This window comes from Ochotona princeps, chromosome 1, assembly GCF_030435755.1.
Source record: "Ochotona princeps isolate mOchPri1 chromosome 1, mOchPri1.hap1, whole genome shotgun sequence".
Classification (NCBI taxonomy): Eukaryota; Metazoa; Chordata; class Mammalia; order Lagomorpha; family Ochotonidae; genus Ochotona; species Ochotona princeps.
In genome coordinates, this window is record NC_080832.1 from 150036435 (window position 1) to 150049734 (window position 13300).

The window sequence follows — 13300 nt, forward strand, 5'->3', positions numbered from 1 at the left end:
TTGAGCGCCTGGAGTGAGGAGCTCCATGTTAGATTTGTGTGGGTGCTCAAGCTGCTTGATTCCATCACACTGGGCTCAATGGGCATGGGACCAGAAGTGACCCAACAGGGTTTCCTAGATAGCTGCCAGGACAGCTGATGGTATGTGAAGTTCATGAGGCAGGTGGAGTTGTTTTGGCAGTGGAAGAGCTGTGCTGCTACTTCGGGCAGTTGCCATTCACCAGCACACTCCCTTCCCTAGGTGTCATATCCACTTTCAGACATATGTGCTGCCAGAGCACTTGGTTTCCATGGCAGCGGGAAATGGCTTGGGCACTGAACTTGTCTTTGGCCATGGAGTTTTGAGCGCCTGGAGTGAGGAGCTCCATGTTAGATTTGTGTGGGTGCTCAAGCTGCTTGATTCCATCCCACTGGGCTCAATGGGCATGGGACCGGAAGTGACCCAACAGGGTTTCCTAGATAGCTGCCAGGACAGCTGATGGTATGTGAAGTTCATGAGGCAGGTGGAGTTGTTTTGGCAGTGGAAGAGCTGTGCTGCTGCTTCGGGCAGTTGCCATTCACCAGCACACTCCCTTCCCTAGGTGTCATATCCACTTTCAGACATATGTGCTGCCAGAGCACTTGGTTTCCATGGCAGCGGGAAATGGCTTCGGCCCAGAACTTGTCTTTGGCCGTGTAGTTTTTAGCGCCTTGAGTGAGGAGCTCCATGTTAGATTTGTGTGGGTGTTGAAGCTGCTTGATTCCATCCCACTGGGCTCAATGGGCATGGGACCAGAAGTGACCCAACAGGGTTTCCTAGATAGCTGCCAGGACAGCTGATGGTATGTGAAGTTCATGAGGCAGGTGGTGTTGTTTTGGCACTGGAAGAGCTGTGCTGCTGCTTAGGGCAGTTGCCATTCACCACCACACAGAGTTCCCTAGGTGTCATATTCTCTTTCAGACATATGTGTTGCCAGAGCACTTGGTTTCCATGGCAGCGGGAAATGGCTTGGGCACTGAACATGTCTTTGGCCATGGAGTTTTGAGCGCCTTGAGTGAGGAGCTCCATGTTAGATTTGTGTGGGTGCTCAAGCTGCTTGATTCCATCCCACTGGGCTAAATGGGCATGGGACCGGAAGTGACCCAACAAGGTTTCCTAGATAGCAGCCTGGACAGCTGATGGTATGTGAAGTTCATGAGGCAGGTGGTGTTGTTTTGGCAGTGGAAGAGCTGTGCTGCTGCTTCGGGCAGTTGCCATTCACCAGCACACTCCCTTCCCTAGGTGTCATATCCACTTTCAGACATATGTGCTGCCAGAGCACTTGGTTTCCATGGCAGCGGGAAATGGCTTGGGCACTGAACTTGTCTTTGGCCATGGAGTTTTGAGCGCCTTGAGTGAGGAGCTCCATGTTCGTTTTGTGTGGGTGCTGAAGCTGCTTGATTCCATCCCACTGGCTCAATGGGCATGGGACCGGAAGTGAGCCAACAGGGTTTCCTAGATAGCTGCCAGGACAGCTGATGGTATGTGAAGTTCATGAGGCAGGTGGTGTTGTTTTGGCAGTGGAAGAGCTGTGCTGCTGCTTCGGGCAGTTGCCATTCACCAGCACACTCCCTTCCCTAGGTGTCATATCCACTTTCAGACATATGTGCTGCCAGAGCACTTGGTTTCCATGGCAGCGGGAAATGGCTTGGGCACTGAACTTGTCTTTGGCCATGGAGTTTTGAGCGCCTTGAGTGAGGAGCTCCATGTTAGATTTGTGTTTGTGCTCAAGCTGTTTGATTCCATCCCACTGGGCTCAATGGGCATGGGACCGGAAGTGAGCTAACAGGGTTTCCTAGATAGCAGCCAGGACAGCTGATGGTATGTGAAGTTCATGAGGCAAGTGGAGTTGTTTTTTGCAGTGGAAGAGCTGTGCTGCTGCTTCGGGCAGTTGCCATTCACCAGCACACTCCCTTCCCTAGGTGTCATATCCACTTTCAGACATATGTGCTGCCAGAGCACTTGGTTTCCATGGCAGCGGGAAATGGCTTGGGCACTGAACTTGTCTTTGGCCATGGAGTTTTGAGCGCCTTGAGTGAGGAGCTCCATGTTAGATTTGTGTTTGTGCTCAAGCTGCTTGATTCCATCCCACTGGGCTCAATGGGCATGGGACCGGAAGTGAGCTAACAGGGTTTCCTAGATAACTGCCAGGACAGCTGATGGTATGTGAAGTTCATGAGGCAAGTGGAGTTGTTTTTTGCAGTGGAAGAGCTGTGCTGCTGCTTCGGGCAGTTGCCATTCACCAGCACACTCCCTTCCCTAGGTGTCATATCCACTTTCAGACATATCTGCTGCCAGAGCACTTGGTTTCCATGGCAGCGGGAAATGGCTTGGGCACTGAACTTGTCTTTGGCCATGGAGTTTTGAGCGCCTGGAGTGAGGAGCTCCATGTTAGATTTGTGTGGGTGCTCAAGCTGCTTGATTCCATCCCACTGGGCTCAATGGGCATGGGACCGGAAGTGACCCAACAGGGTTTCCTAGATAGCTGCCAGGACAGCTGATGGTATGTGAAGTTCATGAGGCAGGTGGAGTTGTTTTGGCAGTGGAAGAGCTGTGCTGCTGCTTCGGGCAGTTGCCATTCACCAGCACACTCCCTTGCCTAGGTGTCATATCCACTTTCAGACATATGTGCTGCCAGAGCACTTGGTTTCCATGGCAGCGGGAAATGGCTTCGGCCCAGAACTTGTCTTTGGCCGTGTAGTTTTGAGCGCCTTGAGTGAGGAGCTCCATGTTAGATTTGTGTGGGTGTTGAAGCTGCTTGATTCCATCCCACTGGGCTCAATGGGCATGGGACCAGAAGTGACCCAACAGGGTTTCCTAGATAGCTGCCAGGACAGCTGATGGTATGTGAAGTTCATGAGGCAGGTGGTGTTGTTTTGGCACTGGAAGAGCTGTGCTGCTGCTTCGGGCAGTTGCCATTCACCACCAAACAGAGTTCCCTAGGTGTCATATTCTCTTTCAGACATATGTGTTGCCAGAGCACTTGGTTTCCATGGCAGCGGGAAATGGCTTGGGCACTGAACATGTCTTTGCCATGGAGTTTTGAGCGCCTTGAGTGAGGAGCTCCATGTTAGATTTGTGTGGGTGCTCAAGCTGCTTGATTCCATCCCACTGGGCTAAATGGGCATGGGACTAGAAGTGACCCAACAAGGTTTCCTAGATAGCAGCCTGGACAGCTGATGGTATGTGAAGTTCATGAGGCAGGTGGTGTTGTTTTGGCAGTGGAAGAGCTGTGCTGCTGCTTCGGGCAGTTGCCATTCACCAGCACACTCCCTTCCCTAGGTGTCATATCCACTTTCAGACATATGTGCTGCCAGAGCACTTGGTTTCCATGGCAGCGGGAAATGGCTTGGGCACTGAACTTGTCTTTGGCCATGGAGTATTGAGCGCCTTGAGTGAGGAGCTCCATGTTCGTTTTGTGTGGGTGCTGAAGCTGCTTGATTCCATCCCACTGGGCTCAATGGGCATGGGACCGGAAGTGAGCCAACAGGGTTTCCTAGATAGCTGCCAGGACAGCTGATGGTATGTGAAGTTCATGAGGCAGGTGGTGTTGTTTTGGCAGTGGAAGAGCTGTGCTGCTGCTTCGGGCAGTTGCCATTCACCAGCACACTCCCTTCCCTAGGTGTCATATCCACTTTCAGACATATGTGCTGCCAGAGCACTTGGTTTCCATGGCAGCGGGAAATGGCTTGGGCACTGAACTTGTCTTTGGCCATGGAGTTTTGAGCGCCTTCAGTGAGGAGCTCCATGTTAGATTTGTGTTTGTGCTCAAGCTGTTTGATTCCATCCCACTGGGCTCAATGGGCATGGGACCGGAAGTGAGCTAACAGGGTTTCCTAGATAGCAGCCAGGACAGCTGATGGTATGTGAAGTTCATGAGGCAAGTGGAGTTGTTTTTTGCAGTGGAAGAGCTGTGCTGCTGCTTCGGGCAGTTGCCATTCACCAGCACACTCCCTTCCCTAGGTGTCATATCCACTTTCAGACATATGTGCTGCCAGAGCACTTGGTTTCCATGGCAGCGGGAAATGGCTTGGGCACTGAACTTGTCTTTGGCCATGGAGTTTTTAGCGCCTTCAGTGAGGAGCTCCATGTTAGGTTTGTGTTTGTGCTCAAGCTGCTTGATTCCATCCCACTGGGCTCAATGGGCATGGGACCGGAAGTGAGCTAACAGGGTTTCCTAGATAACTGCCAGGACAGCTGATGGTATGTGAAGTTCATGAGGCAAGTGGAGTTGTTTTTTGCAGTGGAAGAGCTGTGCTGCTGCTTCGGGCAGTTGCCATTCACCAGCACACTCCCTTCCCTAGGTGTCATATCCACTTTCAGACATATGTGCTGCCAGAGCACTTGGTTTCCATGGCAGCGGGAAATGGCTTCGGCCCAGAACTTGTCTTTGGCCGTGTAGTTTTGAGCGCCTTGAGTGAGGAGCTCCATGTTAGATTTGTGTGGGTGTTGAAGCTGCTTGATTCCATCCCACTGGGCTCAATGGGCATGGGACCAGAAGTGACCCAACAGGGTTTCCTAGATAGCTGCCAGGACAGCTGATGGTATGTGAAGTTCATGAGGCAGGTGGTGTTGTTTTGGCACTGGAAGAGCTGTGCTGCTGCTTCGGGCAGTTGCCATTCACCACCACACAGAGTTCCCTAGGTGTCATATTCTCTTTCAGACATATGTGTTGCCAGAGCACTTGGTTTCCATGGCAGCGGGAAATGGCTTGGGCACTGAACATGTCTTTGGCCATGGAGTTTTGAGCGCCTTGAGTGAGGAGCTCCATGTTCGTTTTGTGTGGGTGCTGAAGCTGCTTGATTCCATCCCACTGGGCTCATTGTGCATGGGACTAGAAGTGACCCAACAAGGTTTCCTAGATAGCAGCCTGGACAGCTGATGGTATGTGAAGTTCATGAGGCAGGTGGTGTTGTTTTGGCAGTGGAAGAGCTGTGCTGCTGCTTCGGGCAGTTGCCATTCACCAGCACACTCCCTTCCCTAGGTGTCATATCCACTTTCAGACATATGTGCTGCCAGAGCACTTGGTTTCCATGGCAGCGGGAAATGGCTTGGGCACTGAACTTGTCTTTGGCCATGGAGTTTTGAGCGCCTTGAGTGAGGAGCTCCATGTTCGTTTTGTGTGGGTGCTGAAGCTGCTTGATTCCATCCCACTGGCTCAATGGGCATGGGACCGGAAGTGAGCTAACAGGGTTTCCTAGATAACTGCCAGGACAGCTGATGGTATGTGAAGTTCATGAGCCAAGTGGAGTTGTTTTTTGCAGTGGAAGAGCTGTGCTGCTGCTTCGGGCAGTTGCCATTCACCAGCACACTCCCTTCCCTAGGTGTCATATCCACTTTCAGACATATGTGCTGCCAGAGCTCTTAGTTTCCATGGCAGCGGGAAATGGCTTGGGCACTGAACTTGTCTTTGGCCATGGAGTTTTGAGCGCCTGGAGTGAGGAGCTCCATGTTAGATTTGTGTGGGTGCTCAAGCTGCTTGATTCCATCCCACTGGGCTCAATGGGCATGGGACCGGAAGTGACCCAACAGGGTTTCCTAGATAGCTGCCAGGACAGCTGATGGTATGTGAAGTTCATGAGGCAGGTGGAGTTGTTTTGGCAGTGGAAGAGCTGTGCTGCTGCTTCGGGCAGTTGCCATTCACCAGCACACTCCCTTGCCTAGGTGTCATATCCACTTTCAGACATATGTGCTGCCAGAGCACTTGGTTTCCATGGCAGCGGGAAATGGCTTCGGCCCAGAACTTGTCTTTGGCCGTGTAGTTTTGAGCGCCTTGAGTGAGGAGCTCCATGTTAGATTTGTGTGGGTGTTGAAGCTGCTTGATTCCATCCCACTGGGCTAAATGGGCATGGGACCAGAAGTGAGCCAACAGGGTTTCCTAGATAGCTGCCAGGACAGCTGATGGTATGTGAAGTTCATGAGGCAGGTGGTGTTGTTTTGGCACTGGAAGAGCTGTGCTGCTGCTTCGGGCAGTTGCCATTCACCACCACACAGAGTTCCCTAGGTGTCATATTCTCTTTCAGACATATGTGTTGCCAGAGCACTTGGTTTCCATGGCAGCGGGAAATGGCTTGGGCACTGAACATGTCTTTGGCCATGGAGTTTTGAGCGCCTTGAGTGAGGAGCTCCATGTTAGATTTGTGTGGGTGCTCAAGCTGCTTGATTCCATCCCACTGGGCTCAATGGGCATGGGACCGGAAGTGACCCAACAGGGTTTCCTAGATAGCTGCCAGGACAGCTGATGGTATGTGAAGTTCATGAGGCAGGTGGAGTTGTTTTGGCAGTGGAAGAGCTGTGCTGCTGCTTCGGGCAGTTGCCATTCACCAGCACACTCCCTTCCCTAGGTGTCATATCCACTTTCAGACATATGTGCTGCCAGAGCACTTGGTTTCCATGGCAGCGGGAAATGGCTTCGGCCCAGAACTTGTCTTTGGCCGTGTAGTTTTTAGCGCCTTGAGTGAGGAGCTCCATGTTAGATTTGTGTGGGTGTTGAAGCTGCTTGATTCCATCCCACTGGGCTCAATGGGCATGGGACCAGAAGTGACCCAACAGGGTTTCCTAGATAGCTGCCAGGACAGCTGATGGTATGTGAAGTTCATGAGGCAGGTGGTGTTGTTTTGGCACTGGAAGAGCTGTGCTGCTGCTTAGGGCAGTTGCCATTCACCACCACACAGAGTTCCCTAGGTGTCATATTCTCTTTCAGACATATGTGTTGCCAGAGCACTTGGTTTCCATGGCAGCGGGAAATGGCTTGGGCACTGAACATGTCTTTGGCCATGGAGTTTTGAGCGCCTTGAGTGAGGAGCTCCATGTTAGATTTGTGTGGGTGCTCAAGCTGCTTGATTCCATCCCACTGGGCTAAATGGGCATGGGACCGGAAGTGACCCAACAAGGTTTCCTAGATAGCAGCCTGGACAGCTGATGGTATGTGAAGTTCATGAGGCAGGTGGTGTTGTTTTGGCAGTGGAAGAGCTGTGCTGCTGCTTCGGGCAGTTGCCATTCACCAGCACACTCCCTTCCCTAGGTGTCATATCCACTTTCAGACATATGTGCTGCCAGAGCACTTGGTTTCCATGGCAGCGGGAAATGGCTTGGGCACTGAACTTGTCTTTGGCCATGGAGTTTTGAGCGCCTTGAGTGAGGAGCTCCATGTTCGTTTTGTGTGGGTGCTGAAGCTGCTTGATTCCATCCCACTGGCTCAATGGGCATGGGACCGGAAGTGAGCCAACAGGGTTTCCTAGATAGCTGCCAGGACAGCTGATGGTATGTGAAGTTCATGAGGCAGGTGGTGTTGTTTTGGCAGTGGAAGAGCTGTGCTGCTGCTTCGGGCAGTTGCCATTCACCAGCACACTCCCTTCCCTAGGTGTCATATCCACTTTCAGACATATGTGCTGCCAGAGCACTTGGTTTCCATGGCAGCGGGAAATGGCTTGGGCACTGAACTTGTCTTTGGCCATGGAGTTTTGAGCGCCTTGAGTGAGGAGCTCCATGTTAGATTTGTGTTTGTGCTCAAGCTGTTTGATTCCATCCCACTGGGCTCAATGGGCATGGGACCGGAAGTGAGCTAACAGGGTTTCCTAGATAGCAGCCAGGACAGCTGATGGTATGTGAAGTTCATGAGGCAAGTGGAGTTGTTTTTTGCAGTGGAAGAGCTGTGCTGCTGCTTCGGGCAGTTGCCATTCACCAGCACACTCCCTTCCCTAGGTGTCATATCCACTTTCAGACATATGTGCTGCCAGAGCACTTGGTTTCCATGGCAGCGGGAAATGGCTTGGGCACTGAACTTGTCTTTGGCCATGGAGTTTTTAGCGCCTTCAGTGAGGAGCTCCATGTTAGATTTGTGTTTGTGCTCAAGCTGCTTGATTCCATCCCACTGGGCTCAATGGGCATGGGACCGGAAGTGAGCTAACAGGGTTTCCTAGATAACTGCCAGGACAGCTGATGGTATGTGAAGTTCATGAGGCAAGTGGAGTTGTTTTTTGCAGTGGAAGAGCTGTGCTGCTGCTTCGGGCAGTTGCCATTCACCAGCACACTCCCTTCCCTAGGTGTCATATCCACTTTCAGACATATCTGCTGCCAGAGCACTTGGTTTCCATGGCAGCGGGAAATGGCTTGGGCACTGAACTTGTCTTTGGCCATGGAGTTTTGAGCGCCTGGAGTGAGGAGCTCCATGTTAGATTTGTGTGGGTGCTCAAGCTGCTTGATTCCATCCCACTGGGCTCAATGGGCATGGGACCGGAAGTGACCCAACAGGGTTTCCTAGATAGCTGCCAGGACAGCTGATGGTATGTGAAGTTCATGAGGCAGGTGGAGTTGTTTTGGCAGTGGAAGAGCTGTGCTGCTGCTTCGGGCAGTTGCCATTCACCAGCACACTCCCTTGCCTAGGTGTCATATCCACTTTCAGACATATGTGCTGCCAGAGCACTTGGTTTCCATGGCAGCGGGAAATGGCTTCGGCCCAGAACTTGTCTTTGGCCGTGTAGTTTTGAGCGCCTTGAGTGAGGAGCTCCATGTTAGATTTGTGTGGGTGTTGAAGCTGCTTGATTCCATCCCACTGGGCTCAATGGGCATGGGACCAGAAGTGACCCAACAGGGTTTCCTAGATAGCTGCCAGGACAGCTGATGGTATGTGAAGTTCATGAGGCAGGTGGTGTTGTTTTGGCACTGGAAGAGCTGTGCTGCTGCTTCGGGCAGTTGCCATTCACCACCAAACAGAGTTCCCTAGGTGTCATATTCTCTTTCAGACATATGTGTTGCCAGAGCACTTGGTTTCCATGGCAGCGGGAAATGGCTTGGGCACTGAACATGTCTTTGCCATGGAGTTTTGAGCGCCTTGAGTGAGGAGCTCCATGTTAGATTTGTGTGGGTGCTCAAGCTGCTTGATTCCATCCCACTGGGCTAAATGGGCATGGGACTAGAAGTGACCCAACAAGGTTTCCTAGATAGCAGCCTGGACAGCTGATGGTATGTGAAGTTCATGAGGCAGGTGGTGTTGTTTTGGCAGTGGAAGAGCTGTGCTGCTGCTTCGGGCAGTTGCCATTCACCAGCACACTCCCTTCCCTAGGTGTCATATCCACTTTCAGACATATGTGCTGCCAGAGCACTTGGTTTCCATGGCAGCGGGAAATGGCTTGGGCACTGAACTTGTCTTTGGCCATGGAGTATTGAGCGCCTTGAGTGAGGAGCTCCATGTTCGTTTTGTGTGGGTGCTGAAGCTGCTTGATTCCATCCCACTGGGCTCAATGGGCATGGGACCGGAAGTGAGCCAACAGGGTTTCCTAGATAGCTGCCAGGACAGCTGATGGTATGTGAAGTTCATGAGGCAGGTGGTGTTGTTTTGGCAGTGGAAGAGCTGTGCTGCTGCTTCGGGCAGTTGCCATTCACCAGCACACTCCCTTCCCTAGGTGTCATATCCACTTTCAGACATATGTGCTGCCAGAGCACTTGGTTTCCATGGCAGCGGGAAATGGCTTGGGCACTGAACTTGTCTTTGGCCATGGAGTTTTGAGCGCCTTCAGTGAGGAGCTCCATGTTAGATTTGTGTTTGTGCTCAAGCTGTTTGATTCCATCCCACTGGGCTCAATGGGCATGGGACCGGAAGTGAGCTAACAGGGTTTCCTAGATAGCAGCCAGGACAGCTGATGGTATGTGAAGTTCATGAGGCAAGTGGAGTTGTTTTTTGCAGTGGAAGAGCTGTGCTGCTGCTTCGGGCAGTTGCCATTCACCAGCACACTCCCTTCCCTAGGTGTCATATCCACTTTCAGACATATGTGCTGCCAGAGCACTTGGTTTCCATGGCAGCGGGAAATGGCTTGGGCACTGAACTTGTCTTTGGCCATGGAGTTTTTAGCGCCTTCAGTGAGGAGCTCCATGTTAGGTTTGTGTTTGTGCTCAAGCTGCTTGATTCCATCCCACTGGGCTCAATGGGCATGGGACCGGAAGTGAGCTAACAGGGTTTCCTAGATAACTGCCAGGACAGCTGATGGTATGTGAAGTTCATGAGGCAAGTGGAGTTGTTTTTTGCAGTGGAAGAGCTGTGCTGCTGCTTCGGGCAGTTGCCATTCACCAGCACACTCCCTTCCCTAGGTGTCATATCCACTTTCAGACATATGTGCTGCCAGAGCACTTGGTTTCCATGGCAGCGGGAAATGGCTTCGGCCCAGAACTTGTCTTTGGCCGTGTAGTTTTGAGCGCCTTGAGTGAGGAGCTCCATGTTAGATTTGTGTGGGTGTTGAAGCTGCTTGATTCCATCCCACTGGGCTCAATGGGCATGGGACCAGAAGTGACCCAACAGGGTTTCCTAGATAGCTGCCAGGACAGCTGATGGTATGTGAAGTTCATGAGGCAGGTGGTGTTGTTTTGGCACTGGAAGAGCTGTGCTGCTGCTTCGGGCAGTTGCCATTCACCACCACACAGAGTTCCCTAGGTGTCATATTCTCTTTCAGACATATGTGTTGCCAGAGCACTTGGTTTCCATGGCAGCGGGAAATGGCTTGGGCACTGAACATGTCTTTGGCCATGGAGTTTTGAGCGCCTTGAGTGAGGAGCTCCATGTTCGTTTTGTGTGGGTGCTGAAGCTGCTTGATTCCATCCCACTGGGCTCATTGTGCATGGGACTAGAAGTGACCCAACAAGGTTTCCTAGATAGCAGCCTGGACAGCTGATGGTATGTGAAGTTCATGAGGCAGGTGGTGTTGTTTTGGCAGTGGAAGAGCTGTGCTGCTGCTTCGGGCAGTTGCCATTCACCAGCACACTCCCTTCCCTAGGTGTCATATCCACTTTCAGACATATGTGCTGCCAGAGCACTTGGTTTCCATGGCAGCGGGAAATGGCTTGGGCACTGAACTTGTCTTTGGCCATGGAGTTTTGAGCGCCTTGAGTGAGGAGCTCCATGTTCGTTTTGTGTGGGTGCTGAAGCTGCTTGATTCCATCCCACTGGCTCAATGGGCATGGGACCGGAAGTGAGCTAACAGGGTTTCCTAGATAACTGCCAGGACAGCTGATGGTATGTGAAGTTCATGAGCCAAGTGGAGTTGTTTTTTGCAGTGGAAGAGCTGTGCTGCTGCTTCGGGCAGTTGCCATTCACCAGCACACTCCCTTCCCTAGGTGTCATATCCACTTTCAGACATATGTGCTGCCAGAGCTCTTAGTTTCCATGGCAGCGGGAAATGGCTTGGGCACTGAACTTGTCTTTGGCCATGGAGTTTTGAGCGCCTGGAGTGAGGAGCTCCATGTTAGATTTGTGTGGGTGCTCAAGCTGCTTGATTCCATCCCACTGGGCTCAATGGGCATGGGACCGGAAGTGACCCAACAGGGTTTCCTAGATAGCTGCCAGGACAGCTGATGGTATGTGAAGTTCATGAGGCAGGTGGAGTTGTTTTGGCAGTGGAAGAGCTGTGCTGCTGCTTCGGGCAGTTGCCATTCACCAGCACACTCCCTTGCCTAGGTGTCATATCCACTTTCAGACATATGTGCTGCCAGAGCACTTGGTTTCCATGGCAGCGGGAAATGGCTTCGGCCCAGAACTTGTCTTTGGCCGTGTAGTTTTGAGCGCCTTGAGTGAGGAGCTCCATGTTAGATTTGTGTGGGTGTTGAAGCTGCTTGATTCCATCCCACTGGGCTAAATGGGCATGGGACCAGAAGTGAGCCAACAGGGTTTCCTAGATAGCTGCCAGGACAGCTGATGGTATGTGAAGTTCATGAGGCAGGTGGTGTTGTTTTGGCACTGGAAGAGCTGTGCTGCTGCTTCGGGCAGTTGCCATTCACCACCACACAGAGTTCCCTAGGTGTCATATTCTCTTTCAGACATATGTGTTGCCAGAGCACTTGGTTTCCATGGCAGCGGGAAATGGCTTGGGCACTGAACATGTCTTTGGCCATGGAGTTTTGAGCGCCTTGAGTGAGGAGCTCCATGTTAGATTTGTGTGGGTGCTCAAGCTGCTTGATTCCATCCCACTGGGCTCAATGGGCATGGGACTAGAAGTGACCCAACAAGGTTTCCTAGATAGCAGCCTGGACAGCTGATGGTATGTGAAGTTCATGAGGCAGGTGGTGTTGTTTTGGCAGTGGAAGAGCTGTGCTGCTGCTTCGGGCAGTTGCCATTCACCAGCACACTCCCTTCCCTAGGTGTCATATCCACTTTCAGACATATGTGCTGCCAGAGCACTTGGTTTCCATGGCAGCGGGAAATGGCTTGGGCACTGAACTTGTCTTTGGCCATGGAGTTTTGAGCGCCTTGAGTGAGGAGCTCCATGTTCGTTTTGTGTGGGTGCTGAAGCTGCTTGATTCCATCCCACTGGCTCAATGGGCATGGGACCGGAAGTGAGCCAACAGGGTTTCCTAGATAGCTGCCAGGACAGCTCATGGTATGTGAAGTTCATGAGGCAGGTGGTGTTGTTTTGGCAGTGGAAGAGCTGTGCTGCTGCTTCGGGCAGTTGCCATTCACCAGCACACTCCCTTCCCTAGGTGTCATATCCACTTTCAGACATATGTGCTGCCAGAGCACTTGGTTTCCATGACAGCGGGAAATGGCTTGGGCACTGAACTTGTCTTTGGCCGTGGAGTTTTGAGCGCCTTCAGTGAGGAGCTCCATGTTAGATTTGTGTTTGTGCTCAAGCTGTTTGATTCCATCCCACTGGGCTCAATGGGCATGGGACCGGAAGTGAGCTAACAGGGTTTCCTAGATAGCAGCCAGGACAGCTGATGGTATGTGAAGTTCATGAGGCAAGTGGAGTTGTTTTTTGCAGTGGAAGAGCTGTGCTGCTGCTTCGGGCAGTTGCCATTCACCAGCACACTCCCTTCCCTAGGTGTCATATCCACTTTCAGACATATGTGCTGCCAGAGCACTTGGTTTCCATGGCAGCGGGAAATGGCTTGGGCACTGAACTTGTCTTTGGCCATGGAGTTTTGAGCGCCTGGAGTGAGGAGCTCCATGTTAGATTTGTGTGGGTGCTCAAGCTGCTTGATTCCATCCCACTGGGCTCAATGGGCATGGGACCGGAAGTGACCCAACAGGGTTTCCTAGATAGCTGCCAGGACAGCTGATGGTATGTGAAGTTCATGAGGCAGGTGGAGTTGTTTTGGCAGTGGAAGAGCTGTGCTGCTGCTTCGGGCAGTTGCCATTCACCAGCACACTCCCTTGCCTAGGTGTCATATCCACTTTCAGACATATGTGCTGCCAGAGCACTTGGTTTCCATGGCAGCGGGAAATGGCTTCGGCCCAGAACTTGTCTTTGGCCGTGGAGTTTTTAGCGCCTTGAGTGAGGAGCTCCATGTTAGATTT